This window comes from Oncorhynchus gorbuscha, linkage group LG15 (genome assembly GCF_021184085.1).
Source record: "Oncorhynchus gorbuscha isolate QuinsamMale2020 ecotype Even-year linkage group LG15, OgorEven_v1.0, whole genome shotgun sequence".
In the NCBI taxonomy this organism is placed as follows: domain Eukaryota; kingdom Metazoa; phylum Chordata; class Actinopteri; order Salmoniformes; family Salmonidae; genus Oncorhynchus; species Oncorhynchus gorbuscha.
In genome coordinates, this window is record NC_060187.1 from 69,686,227 (window position 1) to 69,710,964 (window position 24,738).

Consider the following 24,738-nt stretch of genomic DNA (forward strand, 5'->3'; position numbering starts at 1 on the left):
GAGGGGGCGACCGTTCCTTTTGTCGTTTGGACAGACCATAAGAACCTTGAGTACATCCGTTCTGCCAAACGACTTAATGCCCGTCAAGCTCGGGAATTCGTTTCGAGTTTGTGATTTCTTACCGTCCGGGTAGCAAGAACACCAAGCCTGATGCCTTATCCCGTCTGTTTAGTTCTTCTGTGGCTTCTACTGATCCCGAGGGGATTCTTCCTTATGGGCGTGTTGTCGGGTTAACAGTCTGGGGAATTGAAAGACAGGTTACAAGTCACGCACACTGCGCAGTAACCTCCTTTTCGTCCCTGTTTCCACTCGTCTGGCTGTTCTTCAGTGGGCTCACTCTGCCAAGTTAGCTGGTCATCCCGGTGTTCGAGGCACTCTTGCGTCTATTCGCCAGCGCTTTTGGTGGCCGACTCAGGAGCGTGACACGCGCCGTTCGTGGCTGCTTGTTCGGACTGCGCGCAGACTAAGTCGGGTAACTCTCCTCCTGCCGGTAGACCGCTCCCCATTCCTTCTCGACCATGGTCTCACATCGCCCTAGACTTCAACAGGTCTGCCTTTGTCTGCGGGGAAGACTGTGATTCTTACGATAGGTTCTCTAAGGCGGCACTTTCATTCCCCTCGCTAAACTTCCTTCCGCTAAGGAGACGGCACAAATCATTATCGAGAATGTATTCAGAATTCATGGCCTCCCGTTAGACGCCGTTTCAGACAGAGGTCCGCAGACAGTTTTGGAGGGAGTTCTGTCGTTTGATTGGTGCGTCCGTCAGTCTCTCTCCGGGTTTCATCCCCAGTCTAACGGTCAAGCAGAGAGGGCCAATCAGACGATTGGTCGCATACTGCAGCCTTTCTTTCAGAAACCCTGCGTCTTGGGCAGAACAGCTCCCCTGGGCAGAATACGCTCACAATTCGCTGTCTGCTACCGGGTTATCTCCGTTTCAGAGTAGTCTGGGTTAAGCCTCCTCTGTTCTCATCCCAGCTGGAGTCCAGCGTTCCCTCCGCTCAAGCGTTTGTCCAACGTTGTGAGCGCACCTGGAGGAGGGTGAGGTCTGACTTTGCCGTTACAGGGCACAGACTGTGAGAGCCGCCAATAAACGCAGGATTAAGAGTCCCCAGAGAGTGTGGCTTTCCACTGTCAAACCTTCCTCTTACGACAGCTTCTCGTAAGTTGACTCCGCGGTTCATTGGTCCGTTCCGTGTCTCCCAGGTCGTCAATCCTGTCGCTGTGCGACTGCTTCTTCCGCGACATCTTCGTCATCCTGTCTTCCATGTCTCCTGTGTCAAGCCCTTTCTTCGCACTCCCGTTCGTCTTCCCTCCCCCCTCCGTCCTTGTCGAGAGCGCACCTATTTACAAGGTACATAAGATCATGGACATGCGTTCTCGGGACGGGGTCACCAATACTTAGTGGATTGGGAGGGTTACGGTCCTGAGGAGAGGAGTTGGGTTCCGTCTCGGGACGTGCTGGACCGTTCACTCATTGATGATTTCCTCCGTTGCCGCCAGGATTCCTCTCGAGTGCGCCAGGAGGCGCTGGTGAGACTGTCATGTTTTGTCATTTATTATCATGTCTTGTCCCTGTGCTCCCCATTCTATTCGTTTCCCTCTGCTGGTCTTATTAGGTTCTTTCCCTCTTTCTATCCCTCTCTCTCCCCCTCCTCTCTCACTCTCTCGCTCTCTTCTCTCTATCGTTCCGTTCCTGCTCCCAGCTGTTCCTATTCCCTAATCATCATTTAGCCTTCCCACACCTGTTCCCGATCCTTTTCCCTGATTAGAGTCCCTATTTCTCTCCTTGTTATTCGTTTCTGCCCTGTCGGTTCCTTGTCTAGATTTCACCGTGCTGTGTTTGTGTATCGCCCTGTCGTGTCGTGTTTTCCTCAGATGCTGCGTGGTGAGCAGGTGTCTGAGTCTGTCTGGTTCAAGTGCCTTCCCGAGGCAACCTGCTGTTCACCTGCTGTTCAAGATCGAGTCTCCAGTTTGTCCTCGTCATTTCGAGTGAAAGTTGTGTTTTGTTGATTGTATTCACTTTACTGGATTAAAGACTCTGTTTTCGCCAAGTCGCTTTTGGGTCCTCTTTCACCTGCATGACAGTCCCCTTCATGTAATGGACAACACATACTACAGTCGGCCTACATGTCTGTCAAGTATCATCACGGGTTTTTCAGCTCAGATAAATATGAATAGCCCTGCTGATAATATTCATAGTCTCTCGGACTGTGTCATATGATATCAAAACCAAGATGTATTGGTCACATGCTTCGTAACCAACAGGTGTAGACTAACAGTGAAATGCTTAGTTACTGGCCCTTCCCAACAATGCAGAGAGACAAACAGAAAGAAATAATAGAAAGATTATAACACGAGGAATGAATCACAATGAGTAATGATAACTTGGTTATATACACAGGGTACCAGTACTGAGTCCATGTGCAGGGGTACGGGGTACTGTAGATATGTGTAGGTAGGGGTTAAGTCACTAGGCAACAGGATAGGTAATAAGCAGTAGCAGCAGTGTATGTGATGAGTCAAAAGAGTTAGTGCAAATGGAGTCAATGCAGATAGTTTGGGTAGCTATTTGTTAACTATTTAGCAGTCTATGGCTTGGCGGTAGAAGCTTTTCATGGTCCTGTTGGTTCCAGACTTGGTCCATTGGTACCCCTTGCTGTGCAGTAGCAGAGAGAAGAGTCTATGACCTAGGTGGAGTCTTTTGAGGGCCTTCCTCTGACACCACCTGGTATAGAGGTCCTGGATGGATATTCCTATACTCTTATGTTCAATGATATAGTATACACTTCTGCTTGTCTACAGCATTAATAACAGGAACAGACAGACAGCCTAGTGACACAGCAATGTTGTGGTGCTGCTGCTCTGAGTAACTAACTCACTGAAGTTTGCGGCAGTGACAGTGACAGAGCAGTCCCCTGCTGTGTCCCAGAAGGAAAGCTGCCAAGCTGCCAACACAGTGGAGCCTGGCTGTCCATGGCATGCGCCATCCTGCCCCCTTCCCTCATGCCTCCATCTCTCCCCCCATCCATCACTAGAACCCCTTCTTTCTTCTCTGAATTGACCACCACTGTCTATCTGCTCTAAATTCCTTCACACAGACATCAGCTCTCCTGTCTTATAGTCTGATAAATGAACAGGTCGCTACTGTTTTGGTATGATGAACAACTGACGTCTTGTAATTTCCCCTCCTATCCAATCCGCTTCGTCACAACCAGTTTGCAATATCTCTCTCCTCCAACGCCTCGATGCATCCCTCCTGTTGCTATAGGGCAGAGTTGTATCGGTGTTGGTTTGATCCTATCCTCCCCTGCTCCTCCTCTTCGTGATGGTAGTTTCTATTATGAGGGGGTCAAATTACTCCGCATGTCTGCAACTATACCTACTTTCTGCTATGATGCTGCACGCTTGAAGAATAATTAAGAAGATTGAATTCTGTTTCACATCGACTGAGAATGTTTGTAAACAACTGAACCCGGGTCATTGCACGAGCTCCCTTCTGAAAGTAAGTAACGACGAGAGTTTGTTGTTTTATTGTGGGACTGACGCGTAGGCTATCGCGTGTGATGTTTTTGAAACGATGAAAACACCGGTTTATATTTTGGAGTTATATTTTATACATGGAAATATATGTATTCTCGCAATTTATGTATATTCATGCATTGACATGTTGTTCACTAATAAACATGTTATATACAACCCTTCACAGAGCTTTGAGAAAACAGCTGAACAGTGCACGCACGCACATATCTGCATTACCAGTTAAAAGACAGGTAACAGTCTTGACATTGAACCACCACATTTGGTACACAAAAAATGTCTGTTCAGTACGTGTATTCTTCAGAATGCCGCGCGCGGTATCAACTTGTTTGATGAGAGAGACTGTCATTGTTTCTGAAGAGATGATAGTTTATGTAATAGCCTGTACAGTAGCCATACTAGTACTGTATATAATTGTCCAGCAGCCTCGAAGTAGGCTGGTATGTGAAGTATAAGCTGTAAAAAGGATGACACGGGAACCGGGACATAATAATAACACGATACATGTTACTACATACCTACATGTGACACGTGAACATGTGATTGTATTACAATGGTAACATTGTGTGCAATTATGCAATCCCCTATTATTCCTAGTCCTATAGACACAAGTTTTAATGTCAGTTCAATAATTCATGGTGGGAGACTGGATAGAAAGTTATCTATGGAAAGCATTCGGTGAGGAATGTGATGACTGATGCCTGCCTCCATACACATTACTCATCACTGTCTGTCTGTTTGCCTGGCTGTCTGTCCGTCTGTCTTAAACACTAATTCGCCCTAATTATAGCCATCTGCCTGCCACTCTTTATAGAGATAATATCCATCCACAGCAATCGGGCTGCATAATGCATCAAGGTAGCCAACAGCTGAACATGTGACATGCATGGAACTTGCACAGTATGTGTTTGTTTCAGTCATTGGTTATTTCTTTTCTACATGCACCCCATGCCATGGTATTGCCCCGGTTCCACTAAGGAACTCAAGACTCAAGGTCAAGACAAGCACCACAAGGGCAGACAGACCTTGGTCACAGTCACACTTCATTTGGATAGTCCCTATAGATCAGGGGTGTCAAACTCATTCCATGGAGGGCCTCGTGTCTGCTGGTTTTTGGTTCTTCCTTTCAATTAAGACCTAGACAACCAGGTGAGGGGAGTTCATTACTAATCAGTGACCTTAATCAATCAAGGACAAGGGTGGAACGGAAACCCTAAGACACTAGGCCCTCAGTGGGATGAGTTTGACACGTGCTATAGATGATCTTTAGTTGGGCTACTCAAACTATCAACAAACTACTGCAACTTTTGATCCGCAACAATTTGCCACTGTAGAGCGTTACGGTTAGTGGATAGTTCAGATAGGGGTCTGTTAACATGAGTCAACATTACAAGCATCGCTACCATTCAAGTATAAGATACATAATGTAATCTTTACAACTAAAAAAAATACATATTTTAGCCATTCAAATGTTATACAATCTCTCAGCCTAAAGCTGCAATATGTAACTTTTGGAAATGTGTGTTATCAATCTATCATTGTCATTGAAAGCAAGTCATTCAATTAATCACATTTTATTTATAAAGCTGTTTTTAAATCAGCAGATGTCACAAAGTGGTTATACAGAAACCCAGCCTAATACCCCAAAGAACAAGCAATGTAGATGTAGAAGCACGGTGGCTAGGAAAAACTCCCTAGAAAGGCAAGAACCTAGGAAGAAACCTAGAGGAACCAGGCTCTGAGGGGTGGCCAGTCCTCTTCTGGCTGTGCCGGGTGAGGTTTTAGGAGTACATGGCCATTAAGGCCAGATTGTTCTTCAAGATGTTCAAACATTCATAGATGACCAGCAGGGTCAAATAATAATCACAGTGATTGTCGAGGGTGCAACAGGTCAGCACCTCAGGAGTAAATGTCAGTTGGCTTTTCATAGTTGAGCATTCAGAGGTCGAGACAGCCGGTGTGGTAGAGAGAGTGAGGGGGGAGAGATAGGGTGGACAACAGCAGGTCCTGGACAAGGTAGCACGTCCGGTGAACAGGTCAGGGTTCCATAGACCCAGGCAGAACAGTTGAAACTGGAGCAGCAGCACAACAAGGTGGACTGGGGACAGCCAGGAGTCATCAGGCCAGGTAGTCCTGAGGCATGGTACTAGGGCTCGGGTCCTGAGGGAGGGAGGATGAGAGATAGAATATATCTACTCTATGTGCCCTATTTCTATGCTTCCTCTTCTTAAGTTTTGTTTTTGTGTCTTTTACTTTCGGTTTTGTACACCATCTGAAAATACAATGATTCTCTACACTATACTTGCATGTTTTGTCACATAAACTGAAATTAGGCGAACCATTAGAATTTCTGCAACCGGTAAATGGGGGAGCTATTTCTGCATCGTGCATCTTCAACTCTAAAACCAATTCCTCTTGACCTCAAATGGATAATTGACTTCAGCTCATGCAATTCCAATTGGAAGATGTTTAGATCCAATCATGCTTTAGTTAACAAGATAAGTCATTTCTGACATTGGTATAATATAAGAGTAAGTAATTGTATGGGGCTAACGCACCTTCCATCCTGAGTCGCGAGTCAATGTGCTGTGATTATGCATGCTCTTGCTAGACTTGATTAAAACACCTACTCTCAGTGGGGTGCATCCCAAATGGCATCATATTCCCTATGCAGTGTACTCCTTTTTACCCAAAAGTAGTGCTATATTTATGGAATAGGGTGCCATTTGGAATGCAGACCACTGAACGCTGCCTGGTACAAAATGGGTTATTATTATCTGACTCCCTGTCTATGAAATTGGGAGCATTCTCATTTCTCAGAGCTGAAATGACAACAGTAGGCCTAAATCATCACTAAAGGCACTATAGCCGTGAAAACTACCTTGAGCAGTTGACAATTGAATCAGGAATGCATGTCAAAAAAACAACTGAAAGCATGTAGAGAAAGCATAGGAGCTACAAAAACATGACTTTATGCTCACAGGTAACCATCACCTCATTCAGATAATGTAACAAACAGGCAGGGGCATAGGAATTTTTCTACAGGGATTTTTTTGGGGGGGAAACAGGTATTAAATGCTCATTTCTAGTGACTTTTGAGAAAAGGATACAGACAAATCTTAATTTACAGATGGGAAAATGTACAGGGCTAAAGGGGGCCTTGCAGAGGGGCACTTACACTGGTACAGTCCAATCAGTCTAAAGACCAGGGCCATTCATACTATACTGAATACCAGTGTGACTGTTAATATGCATATATTTAATTAAACTACCATGTTGTACTCTCTGCTACTATATGATTCATTTTCTATTTTCTACCTGTTAGGTAGTTACTACTGCTACTCTACATTCTGTATGGTTTGAAACTTCTGTTATTATACTGTAATAATAACCAGCAACATACACAGTTAAACTGTTTTAATAAAAGAAAGTAGGCATGAATGGTCATACTGAAATGAATCAATCGCCACTCTACACAATTATCAAAAATATAATATCATCATGGCTGCCTCGCTCCTGGAAGAAGTTAACACATCCAATACACCCTCTAGACTTAAGCTGCTATCATTTAATCAGAGATCATATAAGATCATTCAGGCTGATTCACACAGATCATCAGCCTATTAACTTTATGAGCATGGAGAGTCACTTCTCAGTATCGTACCTGTTGGTTTGTGGCCTCTCTCTCCCTTCCTCTCAGACTGTCTGTCTGTTCATGGTTGTCACTGATAACACCAAACAAAGTCTTAACACATCGAATACACCTTCATGACCCATAATCTCTGATGAAATGAAAGACGTCTGTAACGGCGTTCGTCTGTTGAAGAAGGAGAGTCGGACCAAAATGCAGCGTGTTGGTTACTCATGACTTTAATGAAATGAATCGCGGTACATGAAATAACTGAATACTAAATACAAAAACAACAGAACGGAACGTGAAACTAATTACAGCCTATCTGGTGACTACAACACAGAGATAGGAACAACCACCCACGAAAATCAAAGCAAAACTCAGGCTGCCTAAATATGGTTCCCAATCAGAGACAACGAAAAGCACCTGACTCTAATTGAGAATCGCCTCAGGCAGCCAAGCCTATACCACACCCCTAATCAGCCGCGATCCCAAATAATACAAACCCCAATACGAAACACAACATATAAACCCATGTCACACCCTGGCCTACCCAAACATATAACAAAAACACAAAATACAATGACCAAGGCGTGACAACGTCTAAGTTGAAAGCACTCAAATTGACCAACTAGTTTGCCAGGGGTGGTGGTGCTGTTGCCAAGAACCTTACAGTCCTTTGCACACCTTTGAAAAAAAAACTCTTATGTCCTATCTTTTCTCTCTTCTTGACTGGTGGCATTGTGAACTTGATACCCTATGATGAAGACTAAGACAGTGATTGTGCAAGTAATTCTGTAGCTAGCAAGTGTTCTTGGCTTCAAAACATTCACTGTTTTTCACTCCTGCTTCTAACACTGAAGGGGACATGTCCTCCCCCCCAGTTCCTACTCCCTTGCAGACAGGGATTTATAGACACACTACGTCAGGCAATACTATTCAATGATCATCAGCTCCAGTTTCCACTCTTAGACGATGATTAAACATAGATGCATTAGGATTGTCCTGCTTGGTTTTTAATCCTCTGAGTGTATGAGTGAGAACCACTGGACTGTACAATCCTGTGGGCTACGCCATTTTTAAAAATCCGTTATTTTACCAGGTAAGTTGACTGAGAACACGTTCTCATTTACAGCAACGACCTGGGGAATAGTTACAGGGGAGAGGTGAATGAGCCAATTGTAAACGGGAGATTATTAGGTGACCGTGATGGTTTGAGGGCCAGACAGATTGAGAATTTAGCCAGGACACCGGGGTTAACACCCCTACTCTTACGACAAGTGCCACGGGATCTTTAATGACCTCAGAGAGTCAGGACACCCGTTTAACATCCCATCCAAAAGACGGCACCCTACACAGGGTCACTTGGGATATTTTTTAGACCAGAGAAAAGAGTGCCTCCTACTGGCCCTCCAACACCACTTCCAGCAGCACCTGGTCTCCCATCCAAGGACTGACCAGGACCAACCCTGCTTAGCCTCAGAAGCAAGCCAGCAGTGGTATGCAGGGTGGTATGCTGCTGTTCAATACATTTCAACCAGTCAGTCAACCAATCAATCAACGTTTTTATTACCAGTGTACCTGTGCTTGACCTAAAATGTTCTGCAGAATTCCATATGATGTTATTTGGTAAGACAGCAACCCTGTGCCAATGTTGGTCACTGTCTGACTGTGCGTTAGGATTCTGCTCTTTTGCCAACACTGAAAGTGCTAGATTAAAGGATTTACTCTCGACTGCTTTTTCAGTGTTGAGTCATGATGCTTGCTGCTGTGTTTTATCCTAATGAAAAGAGTAGTTCAATTTTACTTAGAGGGATGGGGAGCGAGACATTAAAACAGCAAGAAAAGCACTCAAATAATGACAAGAGAAGTGACTGAATGAAAGAAAGCAACTGCATTCTGTTTTGATTACAGGAAATGCACATTTAATTTTTTCTCTGTGACAAAAGCATTTACAAGAAAGGGATTCTCTCATTATTGCTTCATGAGCCTTCTGGCTTTAAACCCCCTAACACGTCTCAGTTTTTGAAAACCTTGGGGATAGAGAAGAAACCACATTTAAGGTAAAGGGGATACCTAGTCAGTTGTCCAACTGAATGTATTCAACTGAAATGTTTCTTCCAAATTTAACCTGAATCAGAGAGGTGTAGGGGGCTGCCTTAATCAACATCCATGTCTTGGGGTTAACAGTGGGTTAACTGCTTTGCTCAGAGGCGGAACAACAGATTTTTACATTGTAAGCTCGGGATTCGATTCAGCAACTTTTCGGTTATTTCCCCAATGCTCTAACCACTCGGCTACCTGCTGGCCCAGACAACAGTCAGGTTGACACAAATATAAAAAAGGGATACAGTAGATGCCATCCACTGCGAACCAATTGCTCGACAAAAATAACAATTGAATCCCTCAACTCATCTGAATCCCTCAACTCATCTGAATCCCTCAACTCATCTGAATCTCTCATCTCAACAGACCATGCATTAATGACCACAAGCTCTATAGACAATAGCTCTATACAGAAATAACCAGCTTTGTGTTACTTGAGTTATGACAGACAGGCAATGTTTATAACAGCTTTACATACATACTATGTACAGCCCACAGTAAACCGCATCATGGGAATAGTTGTGGCTTACAGAGGATTAAGCACAGCCAAGCTTATGTAAACCCAGCCCATTGACCCCACAGCCACTCCACCCCTCCCAGACCGGCCTTTACCGGTCACTCACCCTCTGTCTCTGCCAGGCCTCAGCCTATAGACAGACTAACAGCGAAGAAGTTTAGCCTCACACTTCAACGCTCTTAGTTGTTGCGGAAATTGACCCGCTATGTCTTTACTTGGTGTATGCAAAGTCATCTAGCTGAGTCCACCTGTAAGGGCGCATATAATTAACTAAATTGTGTAGACTCTTGGTGAACCTGATGATTAATATGACAGATAGCTGCCATGATAAATCACAGGCTGGTGTTACGTACAGTAACATGATGGGTTGAGGTTGTAATGCTGGCTGTCAACCGTGTTGTCATGAATCGCGCAGCACTTAACCAAAATGAAACGTCCTCAGAGCCTTCAGTTCTGCTTTCTATGGCTTCACCAACCAATTGAATCATGCTTTTGGAACAAATCAAACAATTAATTTGATGGAAGTAGGCCCCAAGAGCGTTTGTCCCTGTCAGTTTAATATAATTTTGTATAATGAGTCAGCCTGTACTGAGTTGATGTCTCTAACTTGCAATGACAGTGTCCTACCACCTTGCCAGGAGCTACTGCTGCTCTATGTCTACAGCTGAGGTTGTGTCCCTAGTTACAGATCTGAACTCCAATGATTGGCTGTGTCTAGAGATCTGAACTCCAATGATTGGCTGTGTCTAGAGATCTGAAGTCCAATGATTGGCTGTGTCTAGAGATCTGAACTCCAATGATTGTCTGTGTCTAGAGATCTGAACTCCAATGATTGGCTGTGTCTAGAGATCTGAACTCCAATGATTGGCTGTGTCTAGAGATCTGAACTCCAATGATTGGCTGTGTCTAGAGATCTGAACTCCAATGATGACTGTGTCTAGAGGGCTGAACTCCAATGATTGGCTTTGTCCCTACCAGAGATCTGATCTCTGAATCTACATACAGCAAAGTAGAACGTTCCACAGCATCAATAGACAGTTGGAATCATTTGTATAAATTTAAGAAGAAGAAAACATTTGTTGAACTGTGAACCTACCTGTAGGGACATCAGTCAGTGATTTGACCTTAGACATAGAAAGAGAGTATAAACCATGTATTTAAAGTAACCATAGATACATACAACTAGTAGACTGAAATAGCAGGATTGACTTGAGAAGGCCCTCCTAGTAGGCCTGTGTTGTTGGTGTCAATCCCATCCAGACCTACTCTAGGTCAAAGACATGAGTTGAATAATTAATTAAAAACAACCGTGTCGTTATCAGAGCACCAAGGACTGGTAATAGATATACTGTAGTGGGCATGTGTCTGTCTGACCCTGCTGTGCTGAAATAATACATTCAAAACATGATTTGTGTATTTGATTCATTAATCCATAGTTAATACAGTCCCATAATGTTTTGCATGCCAGTAGTTAAGTTTAAGATATTGAACTTTCAACAATCAAAGTGTCACTTGTCACATCAAAGTGACATTTTGCTTCTTGAAAATCCTTAACCTTGAAAACTGGACTGCAGACATGCAAAACATTGTCTGTCTGTGGGGTTGTTTAGTGGAAAATACAAATGGCACTATCACATTCTTAAAATCATTTTTGAATGTTTTTTTGCTGTTGATCTTTAAGGGGCAGTTTCCTGGGCACGCGTTAAGCCTAGTCCTGGACTAAAAAGCAAGCTCAATGGAGAATGTCATTACTTTCCAACCTCATTCATTATCTCCAGCTCCATCCCAGTATCCACCAGTGGCGGTCGGTGCCGTTTATAATGAGGGGGGACCATTTTTTCCCCCATGAGCATGGCCTTATTTCTATTACAGCATATTGGATGAATGTCATTCATATTCCATTCATCCAGTTCAATGTAACATCGATAAGTTTAGGCTACTACATTAAACTAGAATTGTCCCTATACCTATCATGAGGTTGCTACAACCTAACCTATGATTGAAAGTTTACAACGTAGGTGCACACAGGTTTAAGGTGTATTCATTAGTCCAAAAGTTGCAAATTAGAGTTTCTACTGGACAAATTTGGGTTTATGCCCGTTTCGTTCCGTTTTCTTTCGTTTAAGAAACGTTTTTCAGCAGAATTGGCGGAATGAATATCACATGTAAACACAGTTCACTTTCATAGCAGCCACGTTGTATTCCTTCTCGCATCAATACGCCTTCCTCTCACCTTTTCCCTATGTTTGTGGACAACACATCAGCTGTATAAGATCAGGCAAAAATAACTTTAAAGCCAAACCATATCATAACCTCTACACACTGCCTACATTGTTGTCACCATATTAGCTAAAATAACATATCCAACATAGCTAATAGAACTAATGCGTTAGTAAATGCACTACAATCATGCAGTACAGTACACAGTCAGTAAGCAGTTTAGCAATTACACCGGCTGGCCCAGGTGGAAATAAATGAGTAAAACCAAAAGCTTACCTTAACTTGGATAGTCATAGCCAGCTAGCTAACTTAGCATTCATCTGTTGGAGCTGGGTGTTTGAGTAAGTGAAACTGAAAGTGAAAAACAATGACCAAATATCTCTCTCTCTCTCGCATCTCCTTCATTTTTGAAGAAATTGATTTGTTCAAAACTGTTCAACTATTTTCTCTCTCTCAATTTGAGTCAACAACTCACCACATTTTATGCGCTGCAGTCTATGCTTTCAGTACGAGATTAATTTTATGATCCTTTGATTCGGTGGACCATATGTCAATTCATGATGCAAGAGCTCTGATAGGTTGGAGGAGGTTGGAGGATGTCCTCTGGAAGGTATCATAATTACTGTATAAGACTATGGAAGGGATGAGCTTCCTAGGTTTTGTATTGAAGTCAATGTACCCAGAGGAGGAGGGAAGCTAGCTGTCTACCGGCTACACCACTCTACAGAGTGCTGCTGAGGCTACTGTGGACCTTCATTGCAAAACAGTGTGTTTTTTTAATCAATTATTTGGTGACATGAATATATTTAGTACATTTTTATCTAAAAAGGCTAACTTTAATGTTTTACCATTTTTATTTTTATGAAATTCACTGAGGTGGATGGTCCTCCCCTTCCTCCTCTGAGGAGCCTCCACTGGTGTCCACATGTGAAAACGGCACATTTCTATGTTTTGTAGTAACAAATATAAAGTTAAAATGTTCTACTTGATGACATCATCAAAGGTTAAAACATTAAAATAAACAGTGATTTTAAACACTGAGATTCACAGTGACGCGGAGAGCAAGAAAATGGCCTCCCTCTTGTAACGTCGTTCTTCGTTTGTTGAAAGAGAGTCGGACCGAAATGCAGCATGGTGGTTACTCATGTCTTTAATGAAAGAACAGCGATACATGAAATAACTCAATAAATACAAAAACAACAAACGGAACGTGAAAACCTATTACAGCCTATCTGGTGAAACTACACAGAGACAGGAACAATCACCCACGAATACAAAGTGAAACCCAGGCTACCTAAATACGGTTCCCCATCAGAGACAACAAGAATCACCTGACTCTGATTGAGAACCGCCTCAGGCAGCCAAGCCTATACTAGACACACCCCTAATCAAAAACAATCCCAATGCCTACAAAAACCCCAATACGACAATAAAATAAACCCATGTCACACCCTGGCCTGAACAAATAATGTAACGAAACACAAAATACTAAGACCAAGGCGTGACACCTCTGGCTAGAAAATCACAATTTCAAAATAAAATGACGACATAGGGAAGGATATTTTAAGACTTTTCTTCCTAGTTTTTTAACCACAGATGGTAGAGATGTGCCATTTTCACATAATAGTATGTAGACACTGGTATGACACGAGAATGAGGTTGAAAAGTGGTGGAATTTCCCTTTAATATGTGAATTCATTATCATTTTTTGTGTGTTTTGTACAACTGTTGTTAATGGCACAGTTATGTGTCGCAGCTTTTCTTCTAAACCAAAAGAGCCAAAAGTAGCTTTTATAACATAGGCCTACTGCGTCCCACAATAGTTTTTCATAACACCGTAGGCTCAGTCATTGACGCTGCTGTCATGTCTCCTTCAGAATAAGACCCATCAACCATTCTCGAAGACGTTGCTTTGGTCTGAACATAACACTCACGGGGATAACATGAATTAACTTAGCACCAATAAAACAACACTGTGTGCTCGTAGAGGATGAATAATAGAGAATGCTGTTTTTGAATGACCTATCAACCTTGTAGAATTCAAAGATGCATCATTCTGCTTTCTAGCACAGTATGCTTTCACCGTGTGACCCCAATGAGGATTTAGTCGCTTTGCCACCTTTTGTTTCTTTGAAGAATACATGGCAGGTTTAGTTAAATACAGTTTCATGCGTCTTCATTCTTAAAGAATTTTCCACTATAGTTTGGCGTTAAAAAAAAACAACGTTATATTGCTTTTGCGTCTAGCTAAACGTCCACATAAGTCCACTTTTGGCAGACATGTTCACATTGCTGTTAAACTCCTGTATTATGATCCAGATTAGCAGAGCTGTTATGTAAACGCTCACAATGTGTCTTTACAGGTTCACAATTCAATACATCATTATTGGATTGTGTTCAAATAGTAGTTTATAACCTATTAAATGACTCAAGCATGTAGCTTTATACAGTATGTGTTTCATTTGAAGGGGTAATTCAAGTCACATTTATGACCTCACATTCTTCAACCTTATTATACTGACTTGGCAATAAACAGTCATAGGATGTAGGCCTGCTGAATGGTGCAGTGGTCTAAGGCACTGCATCACAGTGCTAGCTGTGCCACTAGAGATTCTGATTTGAGTCCAGGCTCTGTCGCAGCCGGCCGCGCCTGGGAGACCCATAGGGCGGTGCACAATTGGCCCAGCGTCGTCCGGGTTAGTGGATAGTTTGGTGGGGAGGGATGTTCTTGTCCCATCGTGCTCTAGCTGACATGGTTGCCAGGTGGACGGTGTTTCTTCTGACTGGTGTGGCTGGCTTCCAGGTTAAGCTGGCAGGTTAAGCAGGCATTGTGTCAAGAAGCAGTGTGGCTTGGCTGGGTTGTGTTTCGGAGGATGCACGCCTCTCCCAAGTCCGTATGGGAGTTGCAGGGATGAAACAAGACTGTAACTACCAATTGAATACCATTAAATTGGGGAGGAAAAAGGGTTAAAAAAACAGTCATAGGATACATCCCAAATGGCACCATATTCCCTATATAGGGCTCTGGTCCAAAGTAGTGCACCATGTAGCGAATAGGTTGCCATTTGGGACAAAGACATAGTGGCTGGCTGTAACACAAACCCTAGATCAGTGGTAACCAAGGCATTCCTAGTTGATCACCAAACATTGTAGAAAAGCGAAGGATAAAGCTCTTATTCATTTGTATTTATTTGTCTTGCGCGGTTGTCGGAAGTGCACTTAATTCAGAAGCCCTGTGCATGCTGGGTAGGCAGTGTTCCCATTTTGAACCATTTCATTTGTCTGAAGGGACAGAGAGACTGTCAAAGAAGAGGAACATAATGTTTGTTTTTATTCAACACTTTTAAATACATAAAACGCTCTTCTCCCTACTTCCACTCTCACCGCTTCTGCAATGAATGAGTAGCCAAGTGTATCGATAGCCCTGCATTTTTATTATTAGCAGCTTTATTAGCATCATGTCTATTTTAATATTGAGGAATATTGAACTTTTTCTGATCATAGGAACTAAATTAATTTGTGCATAAGGCAGAAATGATGCGGTGCGACTCAAGTTTAGCCATCAGGTGGAGGACGGTGTCCCCTCTCTCTGGTCAGTCTCACCGGAGGAAAGGAGAGAGTTTAGCCATCAGGTGGAGGACGGTGTCCCCTCTCTCTGGCCAGTCTCACCGGAGGAAAGGAGAGAGTTTAGCCATCAGGTGGAGGACGGTGTCCCCTCTCTCTGGCCAGTCTCACCGGAGGAGGAAGGAGAGAGTTTAGCCATCAGGTGGAGGACGGTGTCCCCTCTCTCTGGTCAGTCTCACCGGAGGAAAGGAGAGAGTTTAGCCATCAGGTGGAGGACGGTGTCCCCTCTCTCTGGCCAGTCTCACCGGAGGAAAGGAGAGAGTTTAGCCATCAGGTGGAGGACGGTGTCCCCTCTCTCTGGTCAGTCTCACCGGAGGAAAGGAGAGAGTTTAGCCATCAGGTGGAGGACGGTGTCCCCTCTCTCTGGCCAGTCTCACCGGAGGAAAGGAGAGAGTTTAGCCATCAGGTGGAGGACGGTGTCCCCTCTCTCTGGCCAGTCTCACCGGAGGAAAGGAGAGAGTTTAGCCATCAGGTGGAGGACGGTGTCCCCTCTCTCTGGCCAGTCTCACCGGAGGAAAGGAGAGAGTTTAGCCATCAGGTGGAGGACGGTGTCCCCTCTCTCTGGCCAGTCTCACCGGAGGAAAGGAGAGAGTTTAGCCATCAGGTGGAGGACGGTGTCCCCTCTCTCTGGCCAGTCTCACCGGAGGAAAGGAGAGAGTTTAGCCATCAGGTGGAGGACGGTGTCCCCTCTCTCTGGTCAGTCTCACCGGAGGAAAGGAGAGAGCAGGGACTGCTGCCAGAGAGGACGAGGCGAAGCCAGGGGTTTCACGCTTCCCAAAATCTGTCCAAAATAATGGGCTTATTTTGTACCTAAGCTTAAGCAACGACTCCCGTTGTTAGGGCAGAGACTTGAGCATCTCATCATTATATACAGATCTCTACTGCTGCTCTCTCCCTCCCTCCGCTGAGACTTACTACCAGTCCAGTAAAATAATAAAGCAAATTATTTCAATTTATGCTCAGCTGTGCCTCACAAGTCATACAGCAACTGATTTATTTTGTAATCAAAGCTCAAGTTTTTTTTATATAACATGGTCTGAGAATAACAATATTGGCAGGCCAATCAAAGCCAGCCAATATGCTGTGATAATATAAAAGGATGCACAAACCTCATTCCTACAGAACAGTTTTTATTAGGTTAAAGGTAGACTCTTAAGAGTGTTGAAGTGCGAGGCTCAACTTCTCCACTGTTTTGAACCCCTGGCTACCACACTGTAACAGAGTGAAGCAAAACCGTGCCAGGGTTGCCATGTCCGCGGTTTTCCCGTCAAATTGGGCTACTTTGATAACAATGTCGTGGGTGAGACTGTATTGGTTGCGGGTTGCGATTTTGGGCTATTTATAAATTGCACCACAGACGTCATGGCATTTCTCTTTAAAAATATATGAATTCATTTCACTGTGACCTACTACTGCTGACTATCAGGCAGTGAGGCAGGCTATTGTTAAGTGAGTGAGTGAGACAGTCAGTGAGTCAGTGAGTCAGTCAGTGAGTCAGTCAGTCAGTCAGTCAGTGAGTCAGTGAGTGGAGGGAAGGAGGGAGGGGTGTGTGTTTTTTATTTTTATTTCACCTTTATTTAACCAGGTAGGCTAGTTGAGAACAAGTTCTCATTTGCAACTGCGACCTGGCCAAAATAAAGCATAGCAGTTGAGCACAGTCATTGGGTGTTGAGGGAATTCTGCAGCAGGCAGTCATGACAAGTGATGTGAGAACAACAAACTAATTAACTAGCACTAGCTAGCTACTTCTCCCTCATTATTGTTTTCCTTGTTCGTTGTATCCTGACTGCCCCCAGTCCTACCAATCATAACTAGAGCCAACGCAGCAAGGGAGAGAAACTGAGAAATAACCATCCAACAGGTTCAGCGAGAGGGATCCAACAATGTGCTTTCTCTCTGGGTATGTAGTCAGGGCTTGAAATGACGGGTGTCCCATTGTCCACGTGACTCTGGGGCAGTTCAAACAAACTCTGGGACAGTTCTGGAACGATAGATCCAAAATTCCTACAGATACTGTACATACATTTTTTTAAAAGAAAGCAATGACGCTAAGGCAACAGATCAGAACGTTTAGCTCAGAATATTAATAAACTATTATTTGTTCACATTAGAAGCACAGCACATGCGCACACGGCAGTAGGCTATGCGCGAATGTTCCAAAATGCAATTAGCGGGAACACACTGTTCTAAAAAAGTGCACCGCACATGCGAGCGGTTTCATGTGACATAGATTAAAATATCTGTCAGAAATGTAGTAAGAGGGGAGATCTAAAGACGCAACAACTAGCATGGGTTGCTAATATGACTAACTAGCATGGGTTGCTAATATGACTAACTAGCATGGGTTGCTAATATGACTAACTAGCATGGGTTGCTAATATGACTAACTAGCATGGGTTGCTAATATGGCTAACTAACATGGGTTGCTAATATGCCTGCTGGACAATGAAAGTTGATTTGAAAACCAAAAGAACAATAGAAAATTCTGGTTTCAATGATACAAGGAAGTGTTTATAAAATAATTCCCTCAACATATGGTCTGATTTAAAATGAAATAAAACCAGGTTTTAAACAGTTAGGTTTATGGTTAAATAGTTTCAAAATGCTGATTGCCTTGCAAGGTGGCTGATGTGTGCAGTGTGCTACAGTCACTGGCCTTTCTCTCTGCTCTTGTGACCATTTGATCAGAACGAACCGTGCCTCGAGTATGTCAAGAGAATCAAGCCTTCAAAAGTTCATGTTAATTATCCTACATTATAATTGTCAAACATCACTGGCTTTTAGCCTATTTATCTAGGCCAGTGGAGGCTGCTGAGAGGAGAATGGTGTTTATACTTGCGTACTATTGTACAGAAGACCGTGGTACCTTCAGGAGTTTGGACATTATTTTTCTGAGGTCTTGGCTGATTTGCAGGCACTGAGTTTGAAGGTAGGCCTTGAAATACATCCACAGGTACACCTCCAATTGGCTCAAATTATGTCAATTAGCCTATCAGATGCTCCTAAAGCCATGACATCATTTTCTGGATTTTTCCAAGCTTTTTAAAGGCACAGTCAACTTAGTGTATTTAAACTTCTGACCCTCTGGAATTGTGATACAGTGAATTATAAGTAAAATAATCTGTCTGTAAACAATAGTTGGAAAAATGACTTGTGTCATGCACAAAACTATAGTTTGTTAACAAGAAATTTGTGGAGTGATTGAAAAATGAGTTTTAATGACACCAACCTAAGTGTATGTAAACTTCCGACTTCAACTGTACATTGACAAACTCTTAAGGCCACTACAATTGATATTTTGGTCTGCTTCTCTCTCTAGTGTTATAACTATATGATTTAATGTTGTATATATATTGTAATATGTTTTATATCCCATTGCCTGGATAGACAGTTGTTGGTTGGTTGTCTCCTGGCTCAAGTCTGAGGCGTTTTTGCTGACTGAGTTATTCTGACATCCAGTTGTTGACACACACACACACACACACACACACACACACACACACACACACACACACACACACACACACACACACACACACACACACACACACACACACACACACACACACACACACACACACACTCAGGAGAGGGAAATAAGATGCCCTTGGAAAATAACGGCCTTCATACATCTACTGTACAACTATTAAGAAAACATAAATATAGGAGTCAAAAATGATGGAAAGGGTGTTTACTCTGTCTGCAGTAATTGACTGAATTTCCATAATCACCTTGTGTTTCCTGCCAAGCTAATGTGACCTCTATTAGTGTGTGAGTGCGTGCCCACTTGTGTGTGCCAGAGCCAGGGTATTAGATATGAATTAGAGGGGGAGAGAAATGTAAACGAAAGAAGGAGAGAGACAGAGAGAAAGAGAGAGAGCTTCTGTCCCCAACAAAGGGCTCACAGAAGCACTTAGATCTTCTGCACAGATTCTGTCAGACTTGGGCCCTGACAGTAAATCTCAGTAAGACCAAAATAATAGTGTTCCAAAAAAGGTCCAGTTGCCAGGACCACAAATACAAATTACATACATACTTTGGCCTAAACATCAGCGCCACAGGCAACTTCCACAAAGCTACGAACGATCTGAAAGACAAGACAAGAAGGGCCTTCTATGCCATCAAAAGGAACATAATATTTGACATACCAATTAGGATCTGGCTAAAAATACTTGAATCAATTATAGAACCCATTGCCCTTTATAGTTGTGAGGTCTGGGTTCTGCTCAACAACCAAGAATTCACAAAAAACACCAAATTGAAACTGTGTACAATGTAAAACACCAATTAATGCATGCAGAGCAAAATTCGGCCGATACCTGCTAATTATCAAAATCCAGAAAAGGGCCGTTACATTCTACAACCACCTAGAAGGAGGCGATTCCCAAATCTTCCATAACAAAGTCATCATCTACAGAGAGATGAACCTGGAGAAGAGTCCCCTAAAGCAAGCTGGTCCTGGGGCTCTGTTCACAAACACAAACAGACCCCACAGAGCCCCAGGACAGCAACACAACGAAATCATGAGAAAACAAAAAGATAATTACTTGAATTAACAAATAAACTGAGGCAGCTAGAGTGCTATTTGGCCCTAAACAGCGAGTATATAGCAGAATACCTGACCACTGTGTCTGACCCAAAACTAAGGAAATCTTTGACTATGTACAGAGCATAGCCTTGCTGTAGGCATACAACATCTGGCTCTCGAGAAGACAGGCTATATGCAAACTGCCCACAAAATGAGGTGGTGTAACGAATCTCTTTGTCGTCTGAGGAGGAGTAGGAAGGATCGGACCAATATGCAGCGTGGTAAGTGTCCATGTTAATTTATTCGACTGAACACACAAAACAAAATAACAAAGCAAATGGAAGAAACGAAACAGTTCTGTCAGGTGACATACACTAAACAGAAAACAACTACCCACAAATCATAGTGGGAACACAGGCTACCTAAGTATGGTTCTCAATCAGAGACAACGACTGACAGCTGCCTCTGATTGGGAACCATACCAGGCCAAAAGCAGAAATACAAAACATAGAAGAAAAACATAGAATGCCCAACTCACGCCCTGACCAAACTAAAACAGAGACATAGAAAAGGAACTCAGGTCAGGACGTGACAGGTGAAAACTTCTTAACCTCCTGCCAAATGTAGGACCATATTAGAGACACACATTTCCCTCAGATTACACAGACCAACAAAGTATTCAAAAACAATTACATTAAACTCCCATATCTATTAGGTGAAATACCACAGTGTACAATCACAGCAGCAAGATGTGTGACCTGTTGACACAAGAAAAGAGCAACCAGTGAAGAACAAACACCATTGTAAATACAACTCATATTTCACTATTTTCCCTTTTGTACTTGAACTATTTACACATTTCTACAACACTGTATATTGACATTTATTATTTTATCCCTGAGATGATTCTACATATTGATTTGAGTCCATCTGTGGTCGAATTTAATTGATTGGACATGATTTGGAAAGGCACACACCTGTCTATATAAAGTCCTATAGTTGACAATGCATGTCAGAGCAAAAACCAAGCCGTGAGGTCAAAGGAATTGTCCGTAGAGCTCTGAGACAGGATTGTGTCGAGGCACAAATCTGGGGAATGGCACCAAAAAATGTCTGCATCATTGAAGGTCCCCAAGAACACAGTGGCCTCCATCATTCTAAATTGGAAGAAGGTTGGAACCACCATGATACTTCCTAGAGCTGGTTGGAACCACCAAGACACTTCGAAACTCCACAATACAGGTGTGCCAAGCTTGTAGAGTCACACCCAAGAAAACTTGAGGCTGTTATCGCTGCAAAAGGTGTTTCAACAAAGTACTGAGTAAAGGGTCTGAATACTTATGTGAATGTGATATTTCATGTTTTTATTTTTAGAATATGGCTGTCATGTCTTTGGCTATGCCGGATTAAGTGATATGACATGCTATTCTATAAAATCCTTTCTCTGTAATTAATATTACCTGATTGAGCTAATCATGTAACTGTAATTAACTAGAAGGTCGCGGGCACCACAAAATAATATTTATAGAGCAGTTATCTTCCGAATAAAGTCTTAAAGACCTAGTAATATTTTACACCAATAGCAGTCAATATCAATCGTCATCTTATTTCAGTCTCATCTGAAAGTTGTAAATTATTTTATCTGCACGAACCCTGGCTACCAAGTTGAATCAGCAATACAAAAATTGGGTTTAATTATTTATTTACTAAATACCTAATTAATCACACAGAATTACATATACACAGAATGAATCATACCTTGATTACAAATGATGTCATAAAGGAAAACGTCCCTAGCCGACAGAACAAATGTGACAGCTGGTTACACAAAGCAAAGGGAGATTGGGTTTGAGTGAATGAGCGGGAAGACTGAAGAACAAAGGGAGAAGCGATGTCTCTATCGTAAATACAGGATCTTATGCATTCTAAATTACCGCCCATTTGGAAAAGGAAAATGCAATACATATTTACTCTGAGCTGCGCTTCAATAGGTTGGTGGTAGATGGAAGGCCGAGTTGCCCAAGAGTTCTTCCATCCTTTGAAGAGTGTCTCTGGTGGTAAACTGTACCCATTTTAGTAACATTGTTGTGTGGTAGAGTGCCATGCTTATATGCTCATGCTATATTCTGGCTGGTATTGTCGAAATTCATTATGTTCAACGTGTCGATTGTCCTCTTCACGTGGGAATTCAATGTCTGTCTGTCCTTTCCCAGTCCACGCTTGGCGAGACATTCCCAGTCCACGCTTGGCGGCTGGAGTGAATCAGAGTTTAAAGTTCATACCCCATTGCCATGCTTATATGTTCTTGCTATATTCTGGCTGGTATTGTCGAAATTCATTATATTCAACGTGTCGATCGTCCTCTTCACGTGGGAATTCAATTCTAATTTCATTAGGTAGCTGAGATTGGCTTTGCTCTGTAGGTGTCACCTGCCCTTCTAACGTCAAGGCCGTCGCCTTAATGTCCCCGGAACAGGAAGTTATATTGTCGTCAAGGCTTTATATAGGAAGGGAGAGGAGGGTGTGTTTCATAGTTTATAACCAATGCCTCTTCACGTGGGCGGACCACTGAGTCGGGCCTAATACACTCATGAAAACTCAATTCTTACATTTTAGAAGCTAAAATCACATTTCATCCCCTCACAAATAATTTAATATTCAAACATTTCAATTGCACAACAATTCCATGTGAATCTGATAACTATAATGTGTAGACTTTCCACTGTACCGTTTATGTCATCCTATCATTGATGAGAATGTCTCCGATGACAACCGAACTGACATCATATTCATAAAGTACCACCGCATATGTTCAATTGGTTGGATTATCAAAATATGGTTAATTTCCCCCCACCTTCTGATGTTCCCAGAATTGATATGTTAACCAAGGGATTTTCAATAGTCACATCAGTAGGGTAGAGAGAGGGAAACAAGGGGGAGAGGTATTTATGACTGTCATAAACCTACCCCAGGCCAGCGTCATGACATATGAAATGTAATAAAGTGTGGAAAAAGTCAAGGGGACTGAATACTTTCCAAATGCACTGTATATGCCAGTGTTTATTGACAGCAGACTTGATGCGATTATGGCTATTATTGAAAGTATATACTGAACAAAAATATAAACGCAACATGCAACAATTTCAAAGATTTTACTGAGTTACAGTTCATATGAGGAAATCAATCATTTTAAATACAGTCATTAGACCCTAATCTATCAATGTTCGTCTAAAATGGCATACCCAAATCTAACTGCCTGTAGCTGAGGACCTGAGGAAAGAATATGCATATTAATGATCATTTTTGAAAGGAGTCACTTTGAAGTTTGTGGAAATGTGAAATGAATGTAGGAGAATATAACACATTAGATCTGGTAAAAGTTAATACAAAGGAAAAAACATGCGTTTTTTCCTTTTTGTACTATCATATTTGTAATGCAAAAGAAAAGCCATCATTTATTATTCCGACCCAGGCGCAATTTAGATTTTGTGCATTAGATGGCAGCAGTGTATGTGCAAATTTTATACTGATCCAATGATTCATTGCATATCTGTTCAAAATGTTGTATCAAGACTGCCCAGATGTGCATGATTGGTTTATTAATACATTTTCAAGTTCATAATTGTGCACTCTCCTCAAACAATAGCATTGTATTTTTTCACTGTAATAGCTACTGTAAATTGGACAGTGCCGTTAGATTAACAACAATTTAAGCTTTCTGCCCATATCAGTCTATGTCTATGTCCTGGGATATATCCATGTTACTTACAATCTCGTTAGCTTAACCTTCCCGTGGGGGGGAGGACCCATCCTGTAGAGGTTAAAATAAATGGGTGTCACAATGGGCCTCAGGATCTCATCACGGTATTTCTGTGCATTGAAATTGCCATCGACAAAATGCAATTGTGTTCACTGTCCGTAGTTTATGCCTGACAATACCATAATCCGACTACCACCATGAGGCACTCTGTTCATGATGCCATACACATGGTCTGCGGTTGTGAGGTCGGTTGGACGTAATGACACATTTTCTGAAATGACTTTGGAGGCGGCTTATGGTAGAGAAATTGACATTAAATTCTCTGGCAACAGCTCTGGTGGACATTCGTGCAGTCAGCATGCCAATAGCACTCTCCCTCAAAACTATGGGAGAGTGCCACATCTGTGGCATTTTGTTGTGTGTCAAAACTGCATATTTTAGAGTGGCCTTTTATTGTCCCCAGCACAAGGTGCACCTATGATCATGCCGTTTAATCAGTTTCTTGATACCTGTCAGGTGTGGCAGATTATGTTGGCAAAGGAGAAATGCTCACTAACAGGGATGTATACAGCGTAGCCTAGTGGTTAGAGTGTTGGACTAGTAACCGGAAGGTTGCGAGTTCAAACCCCCGAGCTGACAAGGTACAAATCTGTCATTCTGCCCCTGAACAGGCAGTTAACCCACTGTTCCCAGGCCGTCATTGAAAATAAGAATATGTTCTTAACTGACTTGCCTGGTTAAATAAAGGTAAAATAAAATAAAAAATACAAATGTGTGCACAAAATTTGAGAGAAATAAGCTTTTTGTCTGTATG

General features: G+C 42.5%; 1 protein-coding gene across 1 annotated transcript in view; it reads left to right on the forward strand.

Moving 5' to 3' along the window:
* The first annotated feature begins 3,356 nt into the window (after nt 1–3,356).
* LOC123997897 (oxidation resistance protein 1-like) overlaps nt 3,357–24,738 on the forward strand; it is a 196,895-nt gene continuing 175,513 nt past the window's right edge. Inside the window, exon 1 of the mRNA XM_046302581.1 lies at nt 3,357–3,503. The gene's annotated coding sequence lies outside the window, so the exon portion shown is untranslated. The remainder of the gene's footprint in view (nt 3,504–24,738) is intronic.